At 39.9% G+C, this 17,775-nt stretch overlaps 1 protein-coding gene and 1 non-coding gene across 3 annotated transcripts in view; both read right to left on the bottom strand.

Moving 5' to 3' along the window:
- PWD (chloroplastidic phosphoglucan, water dikinase (ATGWD3)) overlaps positions 1–17,775 on the bottom strand; it is a 327,315-nt gene that overhangs the window by 286,478 nt on the left and 23,062 nt on the right. The gene's annotated exons all lie outside the window — the stretch shown is intronic.
- Positions 12,062–12,133, bottom strand: TRNAT-GGU (transfer RNA threonine (anticodon GGU)). The gene has a single exon. It is a non-coding gene; the product is annotated as a tRNA-Thr (tRNA).

Raw genomic sequence — 17,775 nt, 5'->3', positions numbered from 1 at the left:
TTCTGCACCAACGTCTGGTTATCCTTTAAGAGTTGGAGGTCTTCTTGTTGATGCTCGATGTGATCTTCCACTGCTTGAACCTTAGAATTTTCTCTTAAATATGATGTGATGGATGGTGGATGATATCCATAAAGTGCCATAAATGGGGTCATTTTTGTTGCAGTATGGAAGGAAGTGTTATACCACCATTCAGCCAGAGGCAACCATTTGACCCATTGTGTCTGTTTATCAGATACAAAGCAACGAAGATATCCTTCCAAACATTTGTTTACTATCTTAGTTTGCCCATCAAATTGAGGATGATAAGATGAGCTATGAGCTAACTGAGTACCAAGACAAGAAAATAATTCTATCCAAAAAAATTCCAGTGAAAATGGGATCTCTGTCGCTTAAAATATTTTTTGGCTTTCCATGTAGCTTTTGAAATGTTTCCATAAATGCAGTAGAAATTGTACTCCCTTTAAATGGATGAGATAATGCACAAAAGTGTGCATACTTGGTAAGTTTGTCAACTACCACCATGATAACACTCTTTCCTTCAAACTTAGGTAAACCTATGATAAAATCCATTGAAACCTCCTCCCAACGTTGGCTTGGAATGGATAAAAGTTGTAATAGTCCTGGGTCTTAATTGTTTCAACTTTATTTTGTTGGCAAACCAAACATTCCGCCACAAACTTTTGAATATTTGATTTAAGGCCATCCCAAAAAAAATCCTTCTTAAACCTGTGGTAGGTTTTTAGAAATCCTGAGTGCCCTCCTAAGGGAGAGATGTGCAATTCCCTAAGAATATTTTGTTTGAATTGTGAATTCTTACATAGATATAACTGATCCTTGTACCATAACGAATCATTTTTCCAGCTAAATGTATCAGATGTACTAGGATCTTGTTGTATCTTTTGAATGAGTGCCCACACTTCCTCGTCATTCTTCCATTCATCCCTTGCTTCGTTTATCCAATCTGGTTGGATAATAGAAATAGCGCAAAAAAATACTTCCACATCCTCATCTTTTCTTGAGAGTGCATCTGCCACAATATTTTGCTTCCCTTTTTTGTAGATAATTTCAAAGTCATAGCCCAACATATTTGTGACCCATTTTTGTTGCTCTTATGAATATAATCTTTGTTCTAAAAAGTATTTAAGACTATCATGATCTGTTTTTACCTTGAAATGTGTCTTCCCATTAGGTAGGGTCGCCATTTCTCAAGTGCATGTAGTATTTCCAACATTTCCTTCTCATAAATAGCTTTCTGTAAATACTTTCCTTTAATTGGATGGCTTTCCAAAGCAATGGGTCTTTCTTCTTGCATTAAAACAGCACCAATTCCATTTCCTGAGGCATCACATTCCACAATAAACATTTTTGTGAAGTCTGGTATAGCTAAGACTGGTTCTTGGCACATTGCCTCTTTAAGATGTTCAAAGGCCTTCATTGCTTTTGGAGTCCATGAAAATGCATCTTTCTTCAATAATGTTGTTAGAGTTGTTGTTATTCTCCCATAATTCTTAACAAACTTGCGATAATACCCCATCAACCTGAGAAATCTTCGTGGATGCTTTATGGATGTGGGAATTTTCCATATTCCTTAATGGTTTTAATTTTGCTAGGGTCTACCTTAACACCCTTCATGAGATACAATATGACCTAGATATTCCACCTCTTGTACTCCAAGGAAACATTTGGAGATTTTTGTATATAATTGTTTCTCCTCCAATAGTTTGAGCACCATGTCAACATGTTGAACATGATCCTTCCAAGACTTCTTGTAGATTAGTATATCATCAAAAAATACTAACACAAATTTTCTAAGGAAAGGTTTGAAAATGGAATTCATCAAACCTTGAAATCTAGAAGGTGCATTAGTAAGGCGAAAAGGCATGACCCAAAATTCATAATGACCCTCATGAGTTCTAAATGTTGTTTTTGGAATGTCTTCAGTCTTCATTCTGAATTGATGATATCCTAAACGACAATCCAACTTGGTGAAGTAAATTGATCCATGTAATTCATCCAATAATTCATCAATGATGGGAATGGGAAATTTATCTTTAATAGTGAGCTTGTTGAGCTCCTTATAATCTGGACACATGCGCCATGATCCATCCTTTTTGTGAACCAATACTACTGGAGCAAAGAAAGAACTTTGACTAGGTTGAATTATACCAGCCTCTAGCATTTCTGCAACCATACGTTCAATTTCACTCTTTTGGACATAGGGATATCCGTAAGGCCTGATGTTTGGAGGAACACTTCCTGGAATCAAATTAATAGCATGATCATGATCACGAATAGGTGGGAGGCCTTTGGGAGTCTCAAATACCTTGGAATGATTGTCCAAGACTTTTTGGAGATCTGGAAAAATGGATGATTTCGATGTGGGAGCCTCTAATGAACATAATTGTGCAATTATGCCTCGTTGTTCTTTCTTTAGAAGCTTTGTCATTCCGTTAGAGCTGATTATCTTTCTCGGTTTCCCTACGATACCCCCTAATTCAATTTCCTTTCCTTCTGAAGAGAATTTCATGAAAAGTTCTTGAAAATTAAAAGCTATTGTAACCATTGGACTCCAAGTACAACATCAGCACCACCCATTGGAATGGAAAGCATTGGGCTATTCAATACATATTCTCCCATGGATAGCTTGATATTATGGCACTTTCCTGAGCAATTTATGGTTCCTCCACTTGCAACCATCACTCGACACTTTGGTGCTCGATATAGGAAGCAATTCATTTCTTTGGCTATCTTACAATGAACAAAATTATGGGTACTCCCCGAATCAATCAACACTATTACCTTTTTCTTCTTGATATGCCCTTTTGTCTTGATAGTTTGAGAAGTGGTAATTCCATCCAATGCATTACAAGATATGGTCGGATTCATTTCTTCTTTTTCTAGGGTTTGTTTCTGGTGTATATCCTTTTCTTTTGACGTTTCTTGTTCCTTTCTTTCTCCTCTTCACAATCTATGTAAAATGATTTCTTCTCGGCACACTTATGACCTTTAGTGTATTTGCTATCACAACTGTAACAAAGCCCTTTTGCTCTTTTTTCTTCCAATTGTTGTGGTCTCAACCTTATAGGTTGTGGATGGCTAAGGGCAGCAACACTTCCATCTTTATGATTGTGAGTGGTAGGCTTCCTTGTTGCCATAATTTTGCTTTCCATTTTTCTTGCCAACCTGAATGCCTTCTCCAATGAATCTGGTTCCCAAAGGCGAACCTCATGTTGGATGTTATCTTTTAAAGTCCCTATGAACACATCAATCCTATGCTCCTCTGGAATATCTTTTACCCTTATATTCAATTTTTGTAAGTCCTCAAAGTGCTCCATCATTGAACCCTTTTGTTTGAGATTTATCAATTGGCTAAAAAAAGTGTTGCTTTTTGTATCCTCATAATGTGCTATCATTTCATCTGTAAAAATAGCCCAAGTGACAATTTGTTTACGAGAGCAAAGCCATCGATACCATACAAACTGATTTGGTTCCAAATATAAAGTTGCAATGCGTACCTTTTGTGTTTTGCACATTATAGAAATCGAAAAATTGTTCCATCTGTAGTATCCATGTTCTGGGATCCTTGCCATCAAACTTCCTCATATTGATCTTTGTAACATGGTGGTTCTTCGATCCAACGTTAGAGTCTATGAAATCATTATTAACATTTATTTTAGACTTTTGGTCTCATCATGAGTTTCTTTTACTACATTTTCGCCATTAGTAAGCATTTCTTATAGAAACTTTGTCTTATCTGTCTTCAAATCTTCCATGTATTTCTTTAAATCATCCATCTTAGCTTCCATGCCATCCATATTAGCTTCCACGCCATCCATCTTAGCTTCCACGTCATTCATCTTAGCTTCTACGTCTTTCTTTAAACCATCCATCTTAGCTTCCACGTCATTCATCTTTAGCTTCTACGTCTTTCTTTAAACCATCCATCTTAGCTTCTATTACTTTTTGTGTGAGTGAAATTTGTTACACTTGGTCTCGTAATTTTGATCTATCATGTTACATTTCTTCCTCTTCTTCATGAGTCATGCTAGAGCTCTCATGTTGCATACTAGGTGTTTCCATTTTCTTTCTTCGGGGCATCAATTACCAACAATAATGCTTCATTATGCCCTTTGAATTCCTTCAAATATTCAAACCAAGCTTATGCAAGAATTTAGAAAAAACTACACACCTTTTTTCACTTTGTAGAAGCTCAATATTGAATCTGATGTATCTCTATAATTTTGGATCTCCAAGGTCTGAAATTTCTTCCTGCGGTAACCCTCTACGTAATCTTTTTAACCCCACAACTCTGATCAAGATTGGATTCTCCAATGAAGAGTTATGCCAAATATCCCACAATGACATGAGTATAGACTGGTTCAATAGAGCGAACTTGTACGACGTGTCGCGGGTCACTGTTTCAACCTTAGGTTCTGAAAATGATACCCAAAAAACTACAGTCCGTCCTCTTTTTGTAACTTCTTACGAAACTTCAATCTGATGCTCAGAGCGAAAGTTATGACGATTTTCCCAAGGTCACCAGTTTGGAATGTAATTCGGGGCTCTGCAAAAACCCTAACTTCCTCAGATTATAGCTCCGAAAATATAGCGAGTCGAGATCTGAAATTCGGGCGCAAGGTTCAGTAAGATTTCGTCTCAAATGGTTTTTTTTAGCTTCTAAAACGTCGCCGAAAAAAAGTTATAGCGAAATTTCACATAGACCTGTTTGGAGCAGGGAAACCCTAGAATCCAAACCTCTGATACCTAATGTTACAAAACCAGCTCACAAAAAGATAGAAAAGATAGATCAACGCCTTAGAAATAAGCCTCTTCGAAGGGGCAACTTCCTTTACATTACACAAATGAACAATTCTTAGATGTTTCAAATGAAAAAACCTCCTTTCTATATATAGGAGTCTAAGGGGTCACAATATAACCAAAGCCGACCTAACAATAATAATATAAAGACACAATAATAACAATATGGAGACAATAGGGGCACAATAATAACAATAAGGGATATAACGACAATAGTAATGGGGGAATCACTAGTATTATAGGGACCTAACACATCATCCAACCTGGAAAGGTGAATGTCAAGGAAGGGAAGGCACCCATTCTCTTCAACCTGCATCGTGAACTTGATGGAGTCCGATTGGGAATTAAGGTGATTAATTATGATAATGTGATTAATCTGAAAGACATCTATCTACAACTTCCTCTTCCTAAGGTCTCTCCTGGTCACGTCATCCAACTGACCATGCCCTTGGGCTACTCTATGCGTCGTGGGTGCTCTAGTGTCACTTCCCTTCTGAGGGTAGGGAGTGGGTGGAGGAAATGGAGCTCGAGCCTTGGGGATGGCCCCCTGCAAATCCCAAGTGCAAGATACTGCCTCCAAAAGAGTAGATGGTTTGCAAGACCTCACCATTCCCCGCAATGGCTCTGTCAACCCCTCTACAAATGTGTACACTCTCCTCGCATCTAACAAATCAGGCACCATGACTGAGACCCTCTGTTGGCATTATGATTCAGGTGTTGTCCTTGATGGCAACCCATTCAGGTGGTAGATCAAGAAGGACGCAGGAAATCTGTTCAGCAAGTGCGTCCCCGCAGGTATACCATGCAGAACCCGCGTCCAGGGACGCAGGCCAGCCGTTCAGGAGGTGCGTCCACCCAGTGCACACATTTCAAGGCAGAGAAAAGCACGTGGGGGTTTCTTGTGTGGTATCTAGCCGACGGTTTTGTGTTTCTATGGTGTCGGCTCGTGGTATTGTTCCATGTTTTGGGGAGGAGCTTGCCTATATAAAGCAAAGGAGTTCATTTGGATTTTGAATCATCTTGGTTGAATATCTTTTGGTGAGATCTAGTCCAGATCTATGAGGGCGAATCTTCTAATGGACTGTGATCTCTTTGGCGCATGATCAGATCTGTAGATCTGAGTGGTTGGGTCAGTTCTGAAGTCCTCATATCTTTTATATCTGAAGGGACGCAGGTTCAGTGAAGGACAAGTGCGCCGAGACGCAGGGAAGACCGGGCTCAGGTGCGTCTCTGAAGCGAAAGACGCGGCGCGACTGTGTTATTGGGTGCGTCTCTGAAGTGAAAGACGCGGCGCGATAGTGTTACTGGGTGCGCCGGTACGCAGAGAAGCTTAAAGGAACAGTGCGTCTGCACGCAGAGCAGCAGAAGGTAAACTGCGTTCAGTCGCAGGCCACAGAAAGAAAAATTGCGTCCCTGTCTTAAGATGATCTGTTGACTGTATATTTCTGTTCATAAGGTGTTCTGGGTTGTTTCTGTGATTACTGATCTGATATCTGTAGTGGACTGTATCTGTTGTATACTTGTTGATCATTTGATTCTTCATGAAAAGAAGTAGGGGGTTGTAGCTCCCTTCCAGGAGAGACTGGAAAACGAGAGAGAGTTGTAGCTCTCTGCAGGTTGCAGCCTGCGTACTGGTAAAGGACTGCACCAGTACAAAATCATTGTAAAAAGAATTTCTTGAAAGAAGATAGAGACATATTGCAGCAGGTGGTTTTCTCCCACATTGGGTTTCCACCTTACATCTTGTGTTCTTTGGTGTGACTGTCTATTTTCTTTGTTCATGCTCATTATTTTATGGTACTGATATGCAAGAATAATTCAAAAGATCAAATAAGGAAGATTTGTTAAATTGATAGATAATACTGATTCACCCCCCCTCTCAGTATTATTTCCAACACCCTCAAAAACTTTGAGATATAATGCTTCGAATGCCCTATCTGTCGGAGTTGGGTTAACCCCCTAAAGTGAGACTCTGGATCCTTCCGATCAAAGCACTCCACTACTCTCCGTGTGAAGTCCTCATAGGAGGTCAAGATCGCATGCCCCAGAGTGGACAAACCATGAAACCACCAATCATGTGTCTCCCCCTCCAGGTGCAATGTGGCCATCTTGATGGTCTCTACCTCTGTCATCTAATTCAGCTGGAAGTATGTGTTCAACTTCTCTACCCAAGCATGTGTTGTGCACTTGGAAGTACCATCATATGTAGGGAAATGTATTTTCCCAATAGAACGATGTAGCTCATAGTTTTGCATTCTCATTCTGCTTGAGCTTGCAAAAGTCTCTGAAAGTTAGAGCCTCTTTGAAGTCTGCCCCTATGGATTGCCACTCTCGGAAATGCTCCCCCATCAACGATGGATCCTCACCTCCACCAATCTCTCCCTGTGCCAAAGGTATAAAAGAGGGTAAAGTAGCTCGAGTTGGCTCACTCGAGGATGGCCACTATGCAGTGGGTGAAAGGTGATCGAACTGTTGAGAGGCCCCTGAAGTCTCTCCAACTACGAACTCCCAGTGAGTGCTTCGCTCATGATTCTTCATTTTGATCTCGTCCAGCATCTTCTTCTACGCCTTCACCAAATCACTCAAAGCCTTCAAGAAGCTATCAAAGGCCATCTCTTCCCTGCTCTTGGGCTCACCCATATATTCTGCTACCACAGTCTTTCCCATGATCCTTTGTGTCTAGATTAATCTCCAACTCCCTTTCCCTGCTTCAGTACCTCTGTCTTCTGTAAGCTGTATTCTGTCTTCTGTAAGCCGTATTCTGTCTTCTATAAGCTGTATTCTGTCGGTCCTCCTCACTCATAGAAAAGTTTCCCCACGGCTGAGCCAGAATCTAAGCTCTGATACCACTGTAATGTTCCAAACATAAACAAATAGTGATATACAAAAGAAAATACGACTCATACACAGAAAAATTAACCAATCAGCAAATACTAAGTACACATGAAAAAGGAGAACCAACTGAGCCATTTTATTAATGGAAGGGAGCAAGTACAAGAGTGTGGGAAATGCACCTAGCCTTGCCTCAAGTGCAAGCTTGACAAAACCCAAGTGTCAAACAGTAATCTCAATGTTGGAAAGTAACTGCTCCTCTAATGCTTTGCGCTGTCTCGTAGTAACTACAACTGTTGGCTGGCAAGGCACTGCTAGAAACCCCGCCTTTGGTGCAAAATCATGAAACTTCAGCCACAAGCTCCTTGGCCAAAACCCACAAAAACCCAAAAAGGGTTTGGCCTGAATCTAACCCCCCAGATTCGACCTCCTCTATGGCCAACACCCTCCAAACAGCTCCAAAAATATGGCGTGCAAGGAATGGCCACAAAGTCCTCCTCCAAGCTCTGAAAGGGAAGCAAATGTTGATTTTGGGTAGCATCGGAGGAGCTCTAGCTCCGAAAAATTGTGGAGGCGCTAGAATACATAAAATCTCCAAGACCCAAAAATCATTTGGTGAAATTCCACCCGGTTTGTAAGTTATTAAAATAATTAATATATTTAATGGGGTTCCTAAGTCTAAACTTAGGAGAATAAAAATTTTAATGGGTATTAATAAAAATATGGGTGAGAAGCTTCTAAGAGAAGAGGATCAAGTCTGTTTTAATCTTAGCCGTTGATTAGGGACTTAATCTCAATCATTGATTCATCAACAAGAAAAGTATAAGAGGAGGCTTGAGGGTTAGTTGGAGATACACCAAGTAATCAAATCAGTTCGATTTTTCTAGGGCGTGGTTTGGTGAGAAAATCGAACATGTGATATGAGTTGTAGTGGGAGGGGCAAAAGCAAAGATTTGGATCGGAAAGGAGTTCCAAGCCAAAGAGTATGTGGCAGAGAGGCAACAGTAGCATTAGAGAGGTAGCGCAGAGGCCTACGCAGCGCAGGAAGGGAATCACGCAGTGCTGACGCAAGCCAGGAGCGTCTCTTGCAGTGGCAGTGTAAAGTATTTGTCAGAAGTCCGAGATTTTGCCTGAGAAGCAAGGTTCTGAGTCGGGAGGGCTGAACAACAGTCTTCCTCCAGCAAATCGACCTAGCAGAAGGGGTGACGCAGTCTCCTAGAGGCAAGACGTTGGCCCAAGCAGTGACTACGCTAGGATTTCACAGTGTTTGTCGGAGTCAAGCACTCAATGGATCAGTTGTGACTTGGAGAACAAGGTAAACCCTTGTATGTATTTCTTTCTGTCGTGATTTCTCTGAAAGGTTAGCCAATGTGAGAGGCAACTTGTTGTCCTCAGATTCTACTTGCTTAATAATACACACCCTCTATCTGTTGCACCAGTTTTCCCACATTGGGTTTTTCCGGGGAAGTGTTGTCCAAAAATAACGGTGTCCCTTGTATGTTTGTCTCATCTATTATTTCAGTTTATGATTTGTATGTCAATGTAGTCTGCAGTAGTGTTTACATCATTGTTTATCTAATTAGATAACTTGTTGAATGAAATAACAAGTAGGAGATGTTAAACCAGTAACTGCAATAGGATTTCTATTTGTAAAGATTCATGAATTTTCACATGGTATCAGAGCATTGCAGATCATAGGATACTGAAGCCATCAGCCGAGAGATCCAGCGAATCTGCTGCAGATACACAGCTGTCCCGAGTGACAGCGTTGTTTCAGAGCCAAGGAACACAGAGGAAGGGTGACGTAGTGCAGAAAAGGTGACGCAAAGACTCACGTAGTGCCTGCGTCAGCTTTCTAAGCCAGGAGGAGACGCAGTAACCGAGAGGAGCTCACGCAATGACTGCATCAGCTCTCTGGGCCAGCGGAGAGCCTAAGAGGCTCAGATCAGTCAGTTGTCGGGGCGGAAGGAACAGTGCAGATTCGATCTGTGGTGTTGGTGGGACGTTGTTGCTGTTTTTGCATAACAGTGTCTGTGGAGACGAAGTCGAGGTAGAGGGAGTCACTTCCTCTACGGTTTTCTTGCCAAAGAAGCCTAGGTCTGGGTTGCTGAGCAGCAGCAAAGGAGGATTGGAGAAGGGGTGATTCGACATTATTTTGCAGAAGGATTTCTGTGAAGGAAATCAAGACTCAGAGGGAGTCTAGAAGGAACCTGTTCCTTAGAGGATTTCTAGCGCCAAAGAAATCCAGAACTGAGTCTTGCTAGGGCAGTTGCGAGAGAGGGAGAAGAGAACTTGTTCTCTACTTGTTTGAGTAGAGATGGCAGTTAATGGACTGAGGGATCAGGAGAGATTGGATGGAGCATCCAACTTTGTCATCTAGAAGGCCAGGATCCTGGCAATCTTGGAAAAGAATCACATCAAAGATTATGCCTTGAAAGTGGTGGTTGCACCAGTCGATGTTGATCCTCTCAAGAAATACGAGGAGGCTGAAGCAAAGGCGAAGTGCATGATCTTGGACGGGGTCAAGGATCATGTGGTCCCCCATATTGCTGAAAAGGAAACAAGGGAGATGTGGGAGGCCTTGACCACCTTGTATGAAGGAACTTCTGTCCAAAGGAAAATGTTGCTTGAGAGCCAACTAAGACAGTATCAAATGCACAAGGGAGAAGAAATCGATCCCTTCCTTCTCAGGTTGCAAAGGATTCAAAACCAGCTCACTTCCGTGGGGTCTACATCAGATCCTGAGTTCATGGTCAGGACTCCCATGAATGCAGTCACTGAAGACTGGGAGACCTTTGTCCAGAGCATCTTGGGCAGGGCTTCTCTCCCCAGCTGGGAGTAGATGTGCGCAGCTCTTCGACGGGAAGAAATCAGGCGGTTAACCAAGGGAGGAAATACCGACAAAGGATTCGGAGTCAAGAAGGAGGAAGAGGAGGATGCAGCTCTCGCATCAGCGGGACAGCCATGGCAGCAGAAGAGGAAAAAGAAAGACATAACCAAAGTTAGATGCTTCAGATGTGGGGAACTAGGACATTTCGCCACTCAGTGCCTTAAGACGAAGGGCAAGAAAGAGAAGTCCGACTCAAAGGTTGCTCCAGGGAAAGCTAACAAGGAGGACAATGACGAGGATTGCGCCATGAGTGCTCATGCACCTCTGGAGAAGAGGTGGGGCGACATAGAGTAGTAGTCGGGAGAACTACACTAGGGCAAGATCCTTGAGGTGACCAAACTCTTGGACCACATACGGCTACGGGAACCCTTAACGACAGTAGTATAATGACGGGAGTCAGCTGATGCGAGGGACGATGGAGTGATAGTGGCAGAACTAGAGTGCCAAAGTCTGAAGCAGCGCAATAGAATGTTGAGCAATGTGGGAGGCACAAAGCAGATACAACAGCAGTGCAGTAGCATCAGAGGGTCAGCACAGATTAGCAGCAGAGGTAGCTTCAGCATCACAGGGTAACCAGACTAACCAGTATGTCAAACTTTGGGAAGCTTTTTAGTTGCTTACTTCTTAGCAACTAAGTTGCAGTGCAACAATTAGCAGTGGCAGTGCTATGGGCAGCATGATGCAGCATATTGAGAGGGAGTTGCAGTACAGATGTAGTAGTGACAGTGGCAGTGTCATGGGCAACAGTACAGGATGCAGCAGTGCAGTGGATGAAGGGCAGCAGGCCAAGCATCAACAGCACAGAGGACCGATGCCATGGATCAATGTGATGCTTCTATTGGGAAGTATTGCTAGAGCACATTCCTCGCTAAGAGGGAGTGTTGATTTTGGGTAGCATCGAATGTGCTCTAGCTCCGAAATTTTGTGGAGGGGCTAGAAGACATTAGATCTCCAAGACCCAGAAATCGTCTGGTGAAATTCCACCCGATTTATAAGTTATTAAAACAATAATTATCGCCCATGAGTGAATAGACAAAGGATCGATACGAAAGAAGAAAGATTCTTCTTTCACGTTCAAAAGAACGAAGGGAAGATGGGATCGTGATATTTCTCCGGGAGAAATACAAAATACTTCATATTTATCACATATTTGATAATAAGCCATACAACTTGTTCGAGAGTTGAGAGTTAGTCATCGATCTTGCTTTGATCCCCTATCAGAGGTCACCGACGACCCACATAAGAACAAACGTTAGCTCATTTTTTATTCTTGGAAGAAATGACTGTAGATAGATATATTGGTTTTTCCGGGGCGGACGTAGCCAAGTGGACCAAGGCAGTGGATTGTGAATCCACCACGCGCGGGTTCAATTCCCGTCGTTCGCCTCATAAAAGAAGATAAAAAACGGACTGGATCCGAATCCGATTTGTTGTCATTTTCATATTCATATTTCAGTGAAAATATTTCTCTCTATGTAATAGAAATGGACACCCGAGCCTTCTTTCTTCGTGGGAAACATGAGCCCTTTATCGGACTTGAACCGATGACTTACGCCTTACCATGGCGTTACTCTACCGCTGAGTTAAAAGGGCCCCCTCATCATATATGAATGAGTGAGTCTACTATGGTAGATGGACAACAAATTGGATATGGATGATCCATCTATCTTTATAGATATCAAGTTGAGAACATATATTATAGTAGCTCGTAGGGTAAGGATCGCTATACTGGAAACTCCGGGCTGAGCTGATACGAAACGGATGGAGAAAAGTTATGCCTGAGAGCATTTGCTCAAATATGTTCGTATTGCTAGAAGAGCCAAAGGCTCAACGGGTCAGGTCCTATTGCAATTACTTGAAATGCGTTTGGATAATATTCTTTTTCGATTGGGTATGGCTCCCACCATTCCCGGAGCTAGACAATTAGTGAATCATGGACATATCTCATCAACGGGAAAAGTATAAGAGAAGGCTTGAGGGTCAGTTGGAGATACACCAAGTGATCAAATCAGTTCGATTTTTCAAGGGCGTGGTTTGCTGAGAAAAACGAACCTGTGATCTGAGTTGAAGTGAGAGGGGCAAAAGCAGATATTTGGATCGGAAAGGAGTTTAGAAAGGCAGCAGTAGCATCAGAGAGGCAGCACAAAGGCCTACGCAGCCCAGGAAGGGGTTCACGCAGTGTTGACGCAGGCCAGGAGGGTCTCTTGCAGTGGCAGTGGCAGTGCAAAGTATTCATTAGAAGTCCAATATTTTGCCAGAGAAGCGAGGTTCTGAGCCAAGAGGTCTAAACAACAGTCTTCCTCCAGCAAATTGATCCAACAGAAGGGGTGGCGCAATCTCCTAGAGTCAAGACACTAGCCCAAGCAGTGACGTGCATTGGGATTTCACATTGTTTGTCAGAGTCAAGCACTAAGTGGATTAGTGTTGACTTGGAGAACGAGGTAAACCCTTGTATGTATTTTTGTTGTCGTGATTTCTCTTAAAGGTTTGCCAGTGTGAGAGGCAACCTGTTTTACTCAGATTTTACTTACTTAATATACAAACCCTCTATCTGTTGCACCGGTTTTCCCGCATTGGGTTTTTCTGGGGACGCGTTGTCCAAAATAACGGTGTCCCTTGTGTGTTTGTCTCATCTATTGTTTCAGTTTATGATCTCTATGTCAATGTAGTCTGCAGTAGTGTTTACATCATTGTTTATCTAATTAAATAACTTGTTGAATGAAATAACAAGTAGGAGATGTAGGCTTTCTGTTTGTAAAGATTCAGAAAGTTTCACAACAAACACCATTCTAAATATCTCCTCTAGGCTCTAACCTCCACGACAAAGCTCAACCTCCAAGACTGATACTCTACCCACCAAGTCAGCTCCCAATATTGCCTCTACGCTAGCCCAGGTAGTGCGAAAGTCACACTGCCCAGCAAGAAGCTCAATCAGCTCCCAAACTCTCCCAAATGTTGACAATCCTCCTCCTATCAGGAAAATCTCACATCCAAACTCCACTGTTAAGCATCACCAACAAGCCCGACCTCCTCTCCACTATGTCCTCCAGAAATACACACCATCTGGAAGTGAATGCTACTGCTGGAAATCACAATGTGATCCTACTCCTGAAGAAATGAAGAAAACCTTCCTATGGTGGCACTCAAAGTGCCCCGAAGAAAGGATGAGCTCTCCGCCTGAAGAACTCGTGCTAAATAGCCAGTGACTCGACTAAGCAACTCGAGCAACCAAAGAGAAATCGGTATACTCCAATGATGAATGAGATGAGGAGAGTTGCCTTCCTTATATAGATTTCGTGGTGAACTTTTCCCTCCATTTCGTCCTCCATCGTGGGCCCTCACTTAACCATCAACATGCAAAAGTTAACCCCCTCCATGCAAATCAAACTAGGGAGTGTGTAATTCCCTAGTGAGGGTGGCCCCTATGTGTAACTTAACTACAAAACAAACAACTTCTCCCAAGTCTAATCTCCTAATAAAATCGAATGGGGTCTAGTATATGTTGCTAGGTTCTCCTATTGTGCATTCTTGGAAATCCCTGCTCCATAGAGTTTGGATTTTAAAATGATCATCAAAATTGTTAATGCAATGTCGTTGTGCAGCAACTCTCCCGAACACAGAATTCCCTCTTCCTAATGTTAAATAATGTTCACGTACTATATGTGTTCTATAATGCTCTATAATGTTTATTGCTTTTTATATTTTTAAATTTCCTTAATTTATCATATTTAATATGTTTACATTTCCAACCTTACAATTTGTCCATAACTTTTATATAATATTGTATTGTATAGGTATGGTATACAATGGGTTTCTAAAAAATTTTAATTTAATTATCAATAATTATTAAGTGGATGGTAGGGAATTAACTCGGTGGAATATTTTTTCAGTAATATTTAAGTGAATAGTAAAGATTTAACTCGGTGGAATATTTTCAGTAATATTTAAGTAAATAGTAAAGATTTAACCTCTATGAAATATTTTAGAATATTTTCGTAAATATTCGCAAATTAAAGGTTGAAATTTATTTCCAAAATAATCGCGTCTTTTTTTCTCTTTTGATTAATTAAAAAATATATATGATATGAATAAGTACAGTATGAAATAAGCTATGGTTTTTTGGGCATGTGGTATTTATAGACCATGGTATTGGCCCATAATATTTTAACAAACCTATTTATAGATTTAAATTTTCCATGATAAATAGTAGTAAGTCTCCATAGCTAAGAATCTATTAGATGTTGTTTTTAATATATATATATATATATATATATCTGTGTGTGTGTGTGTCTGTAAATTTTTATTTTAATTATGTCCATAAGTGTGTCTAATATGGAATAAGACTCCCAAAAATTAATTTAATTATCAATAATTATTAGGTGGATAGTAGGGATTTAACATGCACTAAATATTTTAGAATATTTTTTGTAGTATTCACAAATCAACAATTGAGATTTATCTCAAAAGCACTTATGCCCTTTTTGCAAAGTTTGAGATTTATCTCAAAAATACTTAAAATAATTAATTTTTGCTCTTTTAATTAAATTGGTTAATTGAAAAAATGTCATTTGCACATGTATTATGAACACTAGGTTATGGTTTTTTGGGCATGTGGTATTTGTGACCTATAGTGATCACCCATAGTATTATAACAAAACCATGATAAAGTGGGGATGAATATCCTTGAATAAAAATTTTATTACATTTTTTTAAATGTATATATATGCTTAATTTATATATTCAATTTTTTATAATTAATAATAAAAAAATAAAATTATAATTTAATTAAGTTTTATGATTTTTTAAATTTTGGTAACTTGAGATATATATGAGATAGGTGTTTTGATGCCCACCGGCCATTTAATTTATATAGTTGTGCTAGTAGTTATGCTCATAGGGATGTCTAAATGGAAAAGAGGATACCAAACTTTAGAGTTTTTTTAATTACAAATATTAGGTGTATGTTCAATATTTTTAATAAAAAGGAATATTCTTTGCCGTTTTAGTGAAAGGTTGTGATTAAACTTATAAGTTACTTATCTTTTATAAATGGGATTTGTGATTATTTGCATTATTAAAAAGATTTGTAGCCAGATAGATAGTTGACTTCTAATCCTAAAATTTGAATTCTTATCAACCATGTTGCTCATCTTTCTTACTTGCATTGATATCCCAAGCCTAATGGCATTCTTCAGGGATTTAACTTACATGGCTCGCCTACTGAAATAATGAATTACAATATATTTACTATTTTGATTTACATTATACACTACTGGACCTTATATTATATATATATATATATATATATATATATATATATATAATTTCATGGCTTATATTGATATTTTTATAATATATTAATTTTTTTCTTCATTTTTTCATATATTAATATATATTATCGCATTTCCAACCTACTTCATAGGTGAAACTTCTATCTGTACCAGATACTTTGTATCCCTACTCCCAATGCTCCCATTTTCTCGAAACTCATGCAATATAAGATAAAGATTACCTTAGCATATCTTTGATGGTATGCAGAAGATGATTTATATTGCTTTTTCTTATGATGATTGATAGATATGAGAAGATATATTAATTGAAGTGGCATGTTTGTTTTTCAACTAGTGCTGTGTTGCGGCAAATGTTTATGTGATGTGTGAATGACATCACAATCAGTAGATATACAAGTCCCTAGAGTGGTAATTGAGCCTGAAATGCAATGACGACCTGGATAGTCATGGTGGATTCATGCTACACATTGGTAGCTTGATTTTGATATCTAAACCATTATGACATAAGAGCAATATATGTATGAGATATATGCATTGGGTGTCAAGGACACCATGGTTGCTTGCCTTAGACAATAAAGGAGTAAGAATTCCGCTGTCCCTAATCGGTTAAAGATTCCATATCATTGTGCTGGAGTAACGGTTTCCTTGGCACCAAAAGAGGCATCCTGTGCTTGACATCAGATGGATAAGAATGAAGTGAGCTATTCTCATGTGTTGAGAGAGGAAAAAGTACATGTTGTAACCTATGGAATTGGGTATTCAGGATACCATAGGAAATTTGTCCTCTACAGAAACAATGCATAAGTTAATTGTTGCATTCTCTTGGTGCTTGAGTAGGGCTGCATAGCATGCTAACCTATATGAATAATTACATACGTCTACCAAAACAAGCATTTAAGAAAACTAGACCCATTACTTGAATGAAAAACAAGCATTTAAGAAAACTAGACCCATTACTTGATTCATTCGTTGTATGCTCTATTTACAAGGGAGGGGATCATTCACCAATGTGTATTTAAATTTTCAACCAATACAAACAAACTGGAGGCAAACAGATAATCTATTCTTAAAATAATATATAAATAACTAGTGTCAAGTACTACAGTAACCACAACACATCAAGTACTCCAATCTACATATCATCGCGTAAGTAAATCTTCACAAATTTTCAGAGCATTCTAGACAGATCAATGCTGACAAAGAAACATTTTCAGACATTATATGTTAAATAAAGAAATAAATTATATTTAACTCCATGAATGACCAAAGTAGGTCAAAGGAACTAGAAAGTATGTCATGAAAAAACACCAATAAGGGAGCGCCCAGAGCATCCCCCAAACCCTAGGTACTGTAGTAGAGACAAAAATCTATAAGGGAAGCCAAGAGACACAAATCTATAATGGAAGCCAACAAAGTCATGTCAAAATCCTATCCAATGTCTGTAACAAAGGTGTTAGAATTTCAATCAATTATTGTGAGAGCACCAATTCTACACCTGATAATGTCCTTTGGAGAGTGACTTGGTCTGAGAGGGCCCAGTTGTGAAAACCTGTAATGGTGTCAGGAACTTGCAGTGACCTTCCTAGCATCCAAGGCCAACTAAGTCTCTTGGGAAAGAAAGAAAACCGGTGATGTACAAATACCCATGAAGTCTGAGCTGGGTATGAAGAATGGTAGTTACCCTTCTACAATGAAGGAGGCAAACATTAAGCCCAGGTGGCCACATGGTCAACCATGCAAGAAAGCTCCGCCTCAGATATGCCATTATCTCAATCTGTAACTGCAGTATTTGCCAGGCACTTGATGACTGCAGTGGCTGATATAGTCTAGAAAATGAGGTGATCAATCTCAAAGACCTAAGGGCCCCTACAAGATCCACCATTTAAAAGTAACAGCTCCCAAAATATGTAAGACCAAGCATCTTCTGCATAGGAGATTAAACAG

The sequence above is a fragment of the Pinus tabuliformis genome, chromosome 8 (assembly GCF_031772625.1).
Source record: "Pinus tabuliformis cultivar Carrire ecotype Pingquan chromosome 8, CPIR1, whole genome shotgun sequence".
NCBI lineage: Eukaryota > Viridiplantae > Streptophyta > Pinopsida > Pinales > Pinaceae > Pinus > Pinus tabuliformis.
Note: the sequence above shows the minus strand (reverse complement) of the source record. Positions and strands in the feature narration are given on the sequence as shown.